General features: G+C 43.6%; 1 protein-coding gene across 1 annotated transcript in view; it reads right to left on the bottom strand.

Moving 5' to 3' along the window:
- Positions 1–14,272, bottom strand: part of TLR8 (toll like receptor 8) — a 90,922-nt gene that overhangs the window by 16,679 nt on the left and 59,971 nt on the right. The gene's annotated exons all lie outside the window — the stretch shown is intronic.

Below are 14,272 nucleotides of genomic sequence, written 5' to 3' on the forward strand. Positions count from 1 at the left end.
CGGTCGTCCTACTTTGTTGACGGCCAACATTATGGTTATGTGCCAAGACCGCTAAAAGAGTCCGATTTATCATGCCCTCCATGCCAAAATGCAATCGTTTTGGCCTGTACTTTAGGCACATATTGTGGAACACCTCCAAATCTCCTGTGTGGCAGAATTCCGTGAGTCCCCTCAAATCTCTTGTTATAGTTTTATCAAATACAATCTTTTCAATGGCTTTGTGAGTGGGTGATGAAGGAATCAACCACTTCTTCTTCCGTGCCTCCTCTGTGGACAAATGGCCATGTTCACAATTGTGGAAATGTTGGTTTGTGTTCCAACGGTGAACGTTGGTACAGTGTAACATTACTGACCGCCATTTTTCCAGTAGAATTTCCAACGACCCTCCACATGTTTTTGAGCTCCACCAAAGATGGTTGCTGATTGACTTGGACCACTGTGAAATACCTTGCATTTCTTTTTTTTTACCTGCAGCAGACATTTTTTTATTGATTGTTTTTGCAAGATGCCAAACGTCAAATTGGTGATTTATATTTTTGTACTCTTCTCTCATTGTCTTGGCAATTGAAACGTGTCTGTCCGTGGCTATCAGGTCGATCACCATTCCCCGCGATTGTAGTTCTTGCAATGATGCTACAAAGCCAACTTTCTCCATGACCACTGAGGATGTACTTTGTGACACCTGCACGACCACCGAACTCACAATTTTCTTACTTTCCATGTCCTGAAAGTGGTAGGTGCAGTACTTGGCTGAAAATCCTGGGCTGTCGCACTGTCCATCACCGGCTAGCCTGAACCGTTTGCCCGCGAATGTACTATCAGTAGACATTTTTTCCATTCTCCAAGCTTCGCTAATGGCTGGAAATAGATAATCGGTTTGGTATTTGTAGAACTGAGTTTTCGCAATGAAATGGATTCCCACAGCTGAAAGAAAGACTCTAATTTTTTAAAACTTGAACCACTAAAAAGTGCAGCCGCTGCACAAAGTAGATTGCCTGCTGGCAGTTGCCCCAGCATGGGTTGTGCAGACCATGAGAAAGGATGATATTTTGTACAGGTGGCATGTATTTTAAGGTTAGTGCCTCGAATTGCACGAGTCACATTAATCAATGGCTCCCCACATACTTCCCCACCAACCGAATGCCCACATTTCATCCGAATAATAATATAAATCAAACAACTATCGAATACAATGAATTTGGCCTCTTTCCTTATACTGTCACTCTGCATCCCAGCTGGTTCGGCCTGTAACGTTGAGGACATGTCACTCACATGAAAGGTAGAATCTCTGATATCGTCTTCCGCTATGTTCATTGATATTGATGGTGTTTCATTGTAGTCCACTTCATTCTCTTCCATTGCAACATCTGTTCCTTCTCCGGCGATGGGTGAATAAGACAATTTCTTCAACTTTCTCGCGGTCTTAGTTTTTGCGGGTGTGGATTCTGTGAATTGATCTCCGACTGCATCCGAACTACCAGGAGGACATTCACTATCAATGGCTGGTGGTGGTATAGCTCCGTTGTCAATCACTTCATATTCTTCCCATTGGCACGATGCATCTCCAGTCTCAAGTCCCTGCCAAAAGGTTTGACAAGCAACATCTCTCGTTCGCTTCACTGTCTGTGTAGATCTAGTTCGTACACCCACTCGCAACTAGAGGACAGATTGGAAAAGGGATGTTCAGTTTAAACACAACTTAAAGTATTGAACTATTAACAGTGAAAAACAACATAATATAGTGACCAGGACACTAACCTTCTTTTGCTTTCTTTTCTTTGAAACTTTCTTGCCTCGAACTTCAACATCAGGACGCTGTTGCTCCGACTCGTGTGTGCATGTCTCCACTTCCTCTTGCGCTGCAACGACTATATTTTCATGATAAGCACATCCATCACGCACTGACGCTCCATCGACTCCCTGAAACATAGAACTTTCATTAGTATGTATAATAATGTCGAAAACACAAAATGTACTTGGGGACCAATACCCACGTACATCTCAATAGCAAAACACAAATGAACGCTTTGTGTAGAACATTCAAACGACAATTATTCACGCATAGTTGATCTAGTTGGATGGAACTGTCAAGATCCATACCTCGGGCTCCTCATAGACTTCCATTGATGATATTATTGAAGATGATGCTTCAATGACTCCCTGAAACACAGTAATTGCATTAGTATTGTTTTCTATTTTGATAAAAAGAACAGAAACTTTGTGCAGGCGTCAACGGCTCATCTAAATAGACCTGCACAAATGATCAGTTGTCTAAAATAAATAATGGATATGTAAATATGATTCGATTTGCTCGATCGTTGGAAGTGTCACCACCCAGAGATCTGCATCAACTACTAGGGGTGATGTTCTTGTAGAAGAAGGTCCGTCATCTCCCTGAAACATAGTACTTGCGTTAATAAAGAAGGAAGTATAGCGGATGTAATCACGTCATATGATTTCGCTTGATCGAACTGTCAGTATCCATACCTCGAAATGCATAAGAACATCAAAGGACGATGTAACTGCGGTGCACACTTCTGCAAGCTGTTGCGCCGACCCGTAACTGCATGCTCCCCCTTCTTCTTGGACTAATGCCCCATCGACTCCCTGAAACATAGGACTTTCATTAGTAATGAACACAATATTGAAAAAAGAAGACACATAGGCGGGCGACGACAGAAGGACATATCAATGGCTAAAAACGAAAGAAACATTGTGTGTAACAATCACGCTACAAGAATGCAAGATCTGATGATCTCCATCGATGGAACTGTCCGGAAACGTACCTCGAGCATCTGAGTGACATCAACGGTAGTCGTCAATACGTTGGACTCCTCAGCATCTCCCTGAAAGACAGTACTTGCATTATTTTGGATAACAATAATTATAACTGAAAACAAAGACTAGAGGATGAGTACAAGGGTGTACCATTAGGTAAAATAATTACACGATAAATTAAAACTATTGATTTACATGCCTAAAACAAGTCAGTGGCAGAATAGCCAAGTAAGATTACCCGATAGGCGCTCGAAGTGGCCGATGACTGCAATAACGAAACGGATGGAGAATCTTCCGCCTTCATATTGAGTGGATACATAAATGGGGAAATTATTGTTAGCTAATGCTACACACTACCGCAAGGCCGAGAGATAAATACGTAAACTTGACTCACCAGTGGAGGGATGTGGACGAATAGAGTGGGAATAGCGGTTGAGAGCAATTTTCGCCTCGCTCGCGGTGTGTTCTTCTTTATTAGCAATGATGTGGAGTACATGTCTGAGCTAAAGTGCCTGCTGCAGATGCGGTATCGATCACCCCTCTTGTCCGCAAAGACTTCTAGGACTCTACTTTCAAGCTCAGACGGTGGATATCCGCAATATCGGACCCATTCTCTTATCTGATCTATTGTCTTAGGGAAAACATGCATTATAGTACCTTCAGATTTATTATGGGTCTTCGAAGGGCAACCGCCAATGGAACAGGCAGGCATTGTGGAAAGTTCTGAAAAGTAAAGATCAACAATTCTCTATGAATACCAATGTAAACTCAGAACATGTGACTATTTCCTTGCATGTACTGTCTTGAACGAAAAGAAATTGGACGCAAAATGATTATGGTACATGGCCTTACCTTGACGAACAAACAGTTAGATGCAGGGATCAGAGTAGTTTCTTGTCGTAGAACAGGGAGCAGTTCACAGGTTGCAAACTGAGGAGTTTCCTCGAAGTGTTCACGGAAGTTCACAGAGACGAAGAGCAGATAACCAGCACCTTCACGGGTTGACTAGCAAAGCGCAAAGAAGTGCTCATTAGAAATATGAAGTGGGTTATAAAGAATTCGAAACAGGGGTGTGTTTGTGAATGAATGATGTGTATATGTCGTGGCATTATGTGGATTGCAGGGGGCCGTCCAGCGTGAGGGGGGATGCTTGGCAGGAGACACGGGGTCTGGAGGTAGACATGGGAACAACAACCCATGCTCTATAGACCACTTTGAAGTGTACATGGTGTTTGGCACCTCTTGGCCTTTATCGCTCCCTGACAGCTCCACTTGCCAGCACAAGTACCCCGGTGCGAACTGCCTTTGATAGGGCGGGGGTGGATTGGGGCGGTGGTCGTGCAGACAAGACACAGGAAGACTCGTGAATGGAGACACACTTATGTGGATTGCAGGGGGCCGTCCAGCGTGAGGGGGGATGCTTGGCAGGAGACACGGGGTCTGGAGGTAGACATGGGAACAACAACCCATGCTCTATAGACCACTTTGAAGTGTACATGGTGTTTGGCACCTCTTGGCCTTTATCGCTCCCTGACAGCTCCACTTGCCAGCACAAGTACCCCGGTGCGAACTGCCTTTGATAGGGCGGGGGTGGATTGGGGCGGTGGTCGTGCAGACAAGACACAGGAAGACTCGTGAATGGAGACACACTTATGTGGATTGCAGGGGGCCGTCCAGCGTGAGGGGGGATGCTTGGCAGGAGACACGGGGTCTGGAGGTAGACATGGGAACAACAACCCATGCTCTATAGACCACTTTGAAGTGTACATGGTGTTTGGCACCTCTTGGCCTTTATCGCTCCCTGACAGCTCCACTTGCCAGCACAAGTACCCCGGTGCGAACTGCCTTTGATAGGGCGGGGGTGGATTGGGGCAGTGGTCGTGCAGACAAGACACAGGAAGACTCGTGAATGGAGACACACTTATGTGGATTGCAGGGGGCCGTCCAGCGTGAGGGGGGATGCTTGGCAGGAGACACGGGGTCTGGAGGTAGACATGGGAACAACAACCCATGCTCTATAGACCACTTTGAAGTGTACATGGTGTTTGGCACCTCTTGGCCTTTATCGCTCCCTGACAGCTCCACTTGCCAGTACAAGTACCCCGGTGCGAACTGCCTTTGATAGGGCGGGGGTGGATTGGGGCGGTGGTCGTGCAGACAAGACACAGGAAGACTCGTGAATGGAGACACACTTATGTGGATTGCAGGGGGCCGTCCAGCGTGAGGGGGGATGCTTGGCAGGAGACACGGGGTCTGGAGGTAGACATGGGAACAACAACCCATGCTCTATAGACCACTTTGAAGTGTACATGGTGTTTGGCACCTCTTGGCCTTTATCGCTCCCTGACAGCTCCACTTGCCAGCACAAGTACCCCGGTGCGAACTGCCTTTGATAGGGCGGGGGGGGTGTGGATTAGGGCGCTGGTCGTGCAGACAAGACTCGTTTGCCGCAGGGCCTCACCAAGGAGAGGCCATCTCACTGCATGTAAGAGGCAGGCTGAAGGATCTAGTACATGGAAGGCAGGGGGGTGAGTTTATAAATACCTCAGCCTCCCAGGAGAATATATGGGTGCAGTTCACCCTGGAGACCCTGGATGCCTAGGCAGTTAGTCAGCAGCAGGCTGGCCTGTGGTGGCAAGGCGGCACGGGCCAGAGGGGGTCATCTCTGTACCCGGTGACCAAAAGGATGAATTTATTATGATCAACCATATTGATTATTTACCTATAACCATGTTTTGTATCAATAAAATCCAACGGCCTTCCTTTTATTGCCAACGCTTGAACAAAGTGGTGTGGTAAGTATTTTTGGGGGAGGAGGCAAGGCCGGGAGGCTTGATGCCAACCCGCAAAATAACATATGTATGTCTGCTGCATATGGGTTCAACGGTTATGTGGATTGAAGGTGGGCGGCCAGCGTGAGGGAGGATGCTGGCCGGAGACATGTGGTGTGACAAGACAAGGCACAGGAAGACTATTCAATGGAGACACACTAGAATCATTTAAAAAATCAAAACAACCATTGTTAAAATATATGTTGGGTTTTATTTTAGATCTTAATTTCAATTGAACATAAATAATAAACATTACACATTGTAAAGTTCCGGTTGCAGCACATCCAGGGAAAATCCGCGGTATTGTCCACTGTCGCTGGGGAAATGTTGTCTAATGGCAAGTACCGCACAGGCTGGTATGACTCTCCGAACGCGGTGTCCGAGCCTCCCGTGAAGCCACCAAGTGAAGCAACGATAGGCCACCAGCCTGTACCACCTGTGAAAATGAAAGATGCAAACTGTATTAAAATGACAAAACTTTCTTATCACTGTCGATTCAGGTAAAAAATGTCATTCTGCTTTGAAAAAAATTCTATCTAGAATATGACATAGTAGTGGCATCACTCACTAACATCAAAACCAGAGTATACTTACTCGTTACTCGGATTACGCGGACGAACAGTGCCGCGAAGTTCGTGCATAAGCACCATCATCATCCTCAACACGGTCCGTGAGAGGCAGACTTCCCTGAACTCTGGCAGCTCGGTGATGCATTGCGGACTTGGCTCGCCTTCCGAAATGTAGGCCAAGCACCCGGAATTTTCACGGCAGCAGCAGTTCTCCCCCTCAGTTGGCATTAGCTCGCACCGATTGCACGTGCACCAGGTGGAGACGCCGTCCATGCGACATGGTCCAGGCTCTTCATCCGTTGACTGGTCCTCCCAACTGCCGTCCGAATCCCCATCGTTTTCGCGTGCTTGCCTTTCCAGTAGTTCTTCCTCGGTGTACTCGGGCTCGTACATATACGGCATTATTGTAGCCATTGTGTGGTAAAGAAAGTAAAATAATTTACAGAGATGGTACAGGTGTTCACAAGGCCTAGAAGCGGCGAATGTAGCTGAACAGAGCACAGAAACGAGTCACAGAATACTCAAAGTAACACAGCGAGAGTAATGGAATCGAAAATCTGCTGCTGTGTGTTGTGAAACGGTGTGTTTATACTTATTGAGGAAAGAGGCGTCCTGCCATTTCCATGGCGACACTTCATTACCTGAGGCGCAGCGATTGTTGACACGAAACGTGCTTTGGCGTTGGGAAATGGGCGGTACGCGTCTGCTGATGTCAGGCTCAGGGGCGGGGGATTTGATTTAGTGCCGCAAAAGCAGGTGAGCCAGGGCGATGGGGGGAAATGATAGGATTATCAGAAAATGGCGGCTGATTTCGAGTGCGTTAATGGACGAAAAGTCGGGTAAGGTCCATAGGAAAGTTTTCTACGATCTACCGAGTTATGCTTAAAAACACATGGCCGAACCATAGGGACAATAAAAAAAAAGTCCCGGAACTCTCCTTTAAGTCTTCCGGTTTGCTTAAATGACTTATTTTCAACAAATCATTTAATTCATTCAGAACTAGAAACCCTCAGGTATCTATCTGAGTGCTGCTTATTATTACCCACAGTGTGTGGTGCTCATTTTATTGACCTCGGGAGGATGAAAAGCTGAGTTTGGTCCTGCCAGGATTCGAACCTGCATCTGCAGGCTGTGCACAGATGTCAAAGGGAGCACGCTACTCCCTATCGGACCAGCATTACAAATACGGTTCAAGCAGGGGATTGTTCTTTAATTGCAAAATGTCAACTAGGACTACCTAGGATAAAATTGCGGGGACATCTTAGAATCCTTTTTTCAAATGGCCCTTGTCATTCAGTTTACCAGAGAATGTAGTCCCCAAATATTCGTAATCCCAACGCTCAGGATCATCTCACTATTTGTCATATAGACACAGAAGTGATCATTCTTGGAAGCCCAGCCGAATTACATTATCAGCTACTTCTGAGCATTACCATGAATCCTCAGGTCAGTCATATGGCTAGTTTACAAGGTAATCAGATTATGTAATGCTCTTGGTGCATGGGCAATTAAAATCGAATCCTCGGTATACACTAAAATGGGGAAAGGTATCTTTCCCAACACTGTATAATCTCCTACATTGGTTGATAAAAAGGCATATAGTTGAATGTTAAACAGATTAAACAACAAAGGAGCAAAGCACACATTCTTGTCCCTCTGGGCAACCTGAAAGGATTTTGTTATTGAGCCATTATAAGTAAACCCGACTGCCATCTCATTTCTATCGTGCAGCGACATTTTGACTGGTATAGGAAGGCGAATGTTACCTGGGCATTCCCCGGGCTGGTTTACATTAACCAAAGCAAAGACGACAGCCGGGTTCATATATGCTAAGGAGGTGGGTTCCTTTTTAATTTACACACATTTAGTTAAGAGCAAATAAACATTAAGGGCCATATTCTGTCGCAAGTGAGGAGATTGACAAAGGGCTCCTTAATGAGTGCATTTTAGAAGTGCTCATTCAGATGCCCTTCACTCCCCTTTTGCACATTTGCCCAAATAGGGCGGCATTTCTGGCCATTTTAAAGCACATCCTGAATTCAAAAACTGGATGCGCTTTAAAATGCCCAGAAACGAGGGTCACCACACTGTGCTGGTAGGCACAAATCATGGCGGGGATGGAAAGGCTTTGTTTTTGTTTTAGCCATTTCAACGAGATAGGCCCTTTAATGGTCTGTCTCAGTGAAATGCGGTCCCAGCAACCAAGTGGTTTCTGGGAGTCTGTTATACATTAGTGTCAGGATGGCGTTCCTTTCATTTGCTCCGTTTTATTAGATTCCTTGCTGTTTTTTTATAAATACTTCATATAGCATATTCAGCCCCATTTGTAAATGTTATTTTTGAGAAGATTTTAAAGTTGAGAAGATATTTAGGGATCTGGAACATGACACATGGGGCTTGATTTACAAAGCGTTTTTCAATGGGATTGTGCCATTATAGCACACTTCTGTGAATAAAACCCATAGTTTTCCAATTTACATTAAAGGGCACTGGTTATTTTGCAGGAGCTATCTTTTAATTTCCCTTTTGGATTCTCTATTTAAATCTTTCTACATTGGGCAAACTGGAGGATTGTGCCTCAAAAAAATTAAATCCCCATTCCCATTCAGCATGGCTTTAGAATCTGTGTTTGGGTACATTATTGTAAACATTCAAGGACTGATTCTCAAAATATAGCCCCCACTTCACTATCTAGGTAATTAGGGAAATGTTCATGGATCTAAAGATTAATCAGCGCAAACATTGCACCTATCACCCTCAATCTAACAGTATTGTATGAGACCAAAATTGTGAGATTTAGAAGAGTCTGTCCAAGATTTGTCTGGAGACTGGTCTCAAATGGCCCGAGGATTTGCCACTGGTCCTCCTCTACATTCACAACAATTTTAACAGTAAGCATGAGTTATTACCTCTTGAAATTCTTACCGAATGACTTGTGTCTATGGAGACTTCCTCTTTGGTAGCTCAGTTTAAGAAGAACCTCCACTTGGAGACCAACAGAAATGTAAGCCCCCGTAGAGACTGTCAGATTTCTACATGTTCAAGTAAATGAAGCTCAGCCCAAAGATCCTGGAATTCCCTCAAGCAATGGGGAGTATCTTGAGTGCACCAGAGGAAATCGACCCTCAAATCCATGTGACCTGTTGCCTACCAAATCCTTCTGTGCAAAGATTGTGATTACATGGCAAGGACATTTGCTGTGGGTTCATGTCTCAGCTAGCAAGAAAGTTCCACTGCCTGGGGCACCATTGCCCAAGACATTGGTTCTCATTACGAGTACGGTGGTGCAGTAAAAAACAGCAGTAATGCAGTGGTAACTCTGTTAACACTGCATTAGCACTTCACTGCTGCACCACTGTACTACAACTTTATGGACTTTATGTAACATATGTGTGGAAAATCTGAATTCTATATCAAGACCCAGAGGCTCAGATTATGCTGTTCTAAGTATACTTACCACCAACGTTGCCACCTTTTCTACAGGTTTAAAATAAAATGTTTTGAAGGTCGATTCCTTCGACCAATCTGCAGGTTTCATATTGTCTTCCAATCTGGCCCCTGTCTGGAAAGCTTTTCAGACCATTGCCCCTCTTACTGAGTGGGCCCTGTAATGTTCAGTGTCTACTCCGGGCAAATCCCACCCTCAGCCCAAACCGCTGCAGAAAGCATCATCAGCAGGTTCCTTTCCTGGATACTACCCCCCTGAAAAGGCACAAGGCATAACAAGGTGCACCTGTTGGGGCCTTTGTGTAATCCCCTGAGGGCTCCATTGTTGAAATGTAAAATGGGTACTACAAGCCCCATCATGCCATTGTGGCAGCCATCTTGGGATGTGCCCGGCCTTCATAAGCCCAGCCATGCACAAGGAACACTGCTTGATGTTCCGGCTTTCGGAGATAACAGATGTGTTTGGACCGGCTTTCGACTCGCTAGAGACGGACAGCCTCAGCAGCTGTGAACTTAAGTGGGGAGCAGCCACATCATCGGCCCCACTGCAGCTAACAGGTACGTGTTTATATCGCTGACACACTCCTTTTCAGACACCCTTTGGGAATCATTGAGCGGCGCAGTATCGCACATTTAAGGCTTGGGTTTGAGGGGTCTGTCATGGGCTTCCCACGCAATGACACCCAGGTTGGGGATCTGAATAGAAATGTGGCTGCTGATGCCGGCTTGCGTTGCCGCTACAAAGTAAACTTCATTACGTGCCCATGAATGTTCCTGATAGGTGAGCCTTTTTTTTCCCTCGATGAACATGGAGCTATGTGTATAAGAACTCTCAACAAACACCTAATCTGCATATCGAAGTCCAGCAGCAACTACTGCCACACTCTTGCGAAGGCAACAAAGGATTCCAGGAATTTCGTATCTGTTTGTCCAAAATATGAGTTACTGATTTGAACATATTTGCTTACAATTACAATTCCAGATCTTCATAAACACTTTCCGTGGCAGTTGCTAAAACACTCCTGGAGTCTTCCAAGCACACCAGTCATGTGTAACAATGGACACGCAACAGACAATGTTCATTGGGCTACTTTTAAGAAGCTGCACACTAGATGGATAAACGCCACTACTACCTCTATAGCTACACTGATAAAAAAAAAACAGCAATCAAACTGTTTCATTATTTGCCATGCTAAAGGAGTACACACAGCACAGTAAGCATCCTGGCAGTGTTCAATGGCAAGACCTTTAGATGGCTCAGACCAAAAAGCTTCACTGTTGTGTTTGTTATTAGTGACAGAGGTAGGAAAATTATGCATGCAATGATGGATGTCAATTACGGATGTACCCTGTTTTGTGTAGTGCTTGGACCTTACAGCACAAAAAAGAGACACGAAAGCTGTCAACATAAACTCCATAACTCACACCATTTAAGTCAATTTCTGAAACTCTGTTGAAAACTAAACATGTGGAGAAGATCACAAACCACAAATGGCCCAACTCTCGGCATAATACAGGGGGTTTCCATGAAGAGGAATTAATTATTCCAAATGTTTTATTGCTGCCAGCAACAGCACAAATCTATCAACTGGTATGTGATGAAACACAAATGTGAAGCAAGATCACATATATCTTTTGTCCTAGACAAAAGAGAATTTTGAAATGGATGATCCACCTTCGCCCACCTTTGGAATATGCTATGCAGGCTGGAAGCAAATACACTACTATCAGTGATTTAATTGCTCTGGTTCATGCAATAAAATACCTGATCCTTACAAGGGCAAGACCTCAGAAATGAAGAAGTGTCTAGCTCATGGCATAATGCACTTTTAGGAAACAAACCAGCTTCAACACAGATATAGGTTGCTCTGAGGTTTTTATTTCTGTCAAAATTCTAAGCCCATGCTACAGACCTTCATTGTCTGTTGTACCTTTCCACTTTTGGAGGCTGATATGGCACATTACAAGATGTGGATCCTGGAACAAATTGCAGCATGAAAGGTAGAGGTCTCACTTCTAACTTCCCAAGAAAGAAAACTGGAGAAATGCTCCCTTATTCCACCTGCAAGGAGAGAAGGCTCAGTGGCAGCACCACCTCCACCCCACCAATGACACCACACTGCCAGGGCAGTGGAAATCCCTTGCCTCTCCAATGTCTCCATCATTCACCCTTGAGCACAACAGTACAAGTTCAAGTCTGCATTTGTTCTCTAACACAGGGACTTCCACAAATCAATCAAAAACACAGAACCCAATTTGGAAAAGCTTTGTCAAATCCAGGCACAGAAAACAGAATGAATGCCCATATTAAGAAGGAGAGCAGAGGAAATAGTCAAGTGGATAATGTGCTAAAGAAATAGATGGCAAGCCTTTCCTTTATTGGCAGAGCAAAATGAAGTAGTGGCCAACACTAAGCAGGATGAAAAATAAATATCTCCTGTGTCCTGCCACCAGTATCAGCTCTGAATTTGTTTTTAATGATGCAAAGCATATCATCAGAGGCAGAAGGACAAGTTTGTTAGCCAGAAATGTAGAAATTCTATCCGTGCTAAAGATTATTCGACATGTCTTACTCAACACGTATATTGCTCCAAATGATGGTGATTTGGAGCAAGTGCATCTGGGTAGTTTGACCATTTTCCTACGGCTACGGCTGACCCAGGTGACGATGATGCATGAGATGGCACCATCATCTACTAGTGTTGCTTGGATCTATAGTACTCTCAACTGGAGGGACGGGCTATGTTATACATGTTTTGAATGTTTAAAACCCATGTGTGTAAGAAGTATAATTGGTATTGTCGTCCAGAAAAATGGTAGTTGTAAATTATTAGCACAGTTACTGCTTGGCAAATGGTTGATTCATGCATGCAAATACTCAAAGAATGACAACAAGTATCGGAGCACAAAAACAAAATAATATGAAGTATCTGAGATTGAGTGACTTTTTTTTAGGATTTGTGTATTATACCCAGAACAGACCTTGGACATATTTGCCTCAATAAAGGTTTTATATTTTTTTTATTGTAAGCACACAGAATTGTACCCACACTTGATATAAACTACTCTGTGGCATTGAGTGGAAATGGAATATGTAGCTCACATATAGAAATAAACTATCCGCCTTTAGGAGCTATATAATAGACCAATATGCCCTGCCACAGCCACGTGACATGGGCCCTTGGTCACACATGCATCCTGCCATCCAATCACTTATACAATGTGACACTGGTTTAGCTGATCCAGTGAGCAAAACAGTAAAACATAACTTGGTGAATCTAACATGTTTTCTTTTCCATAAGAAAAATAATTATGAAAGTATTACGATTTACTAATAAAAGTAAAAGCATGGAACTTAAACAAATCTAGGTATCATCGCAAATATGGATTTCTTGGTTTTACTAAATAGGTATCTCTATATTTACAAATGTAGCCTACTTTATTGATTAGAATAAATCAGCTATTCACCAGCCTTAAAGTTCGTTAAATGTTTCCGGCTGCAGGAGTCTTACTAAAAGTGAACCCTCCACTGAATGGTTCACAATACATGTGCGTAACTTGAAAACTATTAGAAGACTGTCACTGCGCACAGAAAAACTTGTGTATATATGTTCAACCAGATATTAGAATGTTCAGAAAATAGCAATCAAAATCCGATGCTGTAAATGATTAGAGCCACACATCATAACTTGAAAATTTCTTCATTGAATTGTAAGGTAATAGCCGACATGTGTTTCGACCCCGACGGTCTTTTTCAAGGCTATTTGTTACCCATAGTACAGTACATTATTGAAATACATAAAGAATATACATCAAAGTCCACCCATGATTGAAACATAATACAAAAACGAAAATTGAAATGAAGTTATAGCATACCCCACCAGTTGGTAGAAGGTTCGGGATGAACAAATGTAAATGAAAGAAAATAGGAGAAAGAAACTAATGAATTCATATTCGCTATCGTGAATATTTTGCTAAGAAAAATAAAATGTGTTATATGTATACATAATCCAAAGAGATATATCCGTATTAGTGTATCCATATATAAAAAACACGCTGTTGGACATGTGACCCGCGCCCACGATCACCCGTCTGGAGACCATGAAAGTCTAGCCCATGTGAAGGATTTTATGTAAAGTGAAATCCAAAATTGCAGAGTGGACTACACCTCTGCCACCGTGACATCATTTATGTAATACGAAACTACTGTGCAATAATGGGAAACAATTCCTTACCCTCTGGATGCACAGATTTTTATTCGAACCTGTAATTGGTATTGTGTATTTGTAATGTTCATATTGCCAATTGTAAAAGACATATAAGCGATATGTTATGAACTCATATGTAATATTGCCTACCTTAAATAAGATGTTTTCCAATGACCTTAAGTCAAGATAACGCCTGGTCAGTTAGAACAAGGTCAATGGGTTAAATCCCCGTGTCACTGCAAGCAATATATACGCATAGTTAGCATGCCTGATTATAAGTGTGAGGTATATAGCTCCTATAGAATTGAAATTTACCTTTCATGGGTGAGAGAATCCCCGCAATCAATAGACTAACTCCCCAGAGCCAGGACGCCGCTGTACAAGTAGATACCGCAGCCCACTGCGCTCGGGAATGACGTGTCACGTAACGACATCACGG

The sequence above is a fragment of the Ambystoma mexicanum genome, chromosome 7q (assembly GCF_040938575.1).
Source record: "Ambystoma mexicanum isolate Mex_15411 chromosome 7q, UKY_AmexF1_1, whole genome shotgun sequence".
NCBI classification, from domain to species: Eukaryota; Metazoa; Chordata; class Amphibia; order Caudata; family Ambystomatidae; genus Ambystoma; species Ambystoma mexicanum.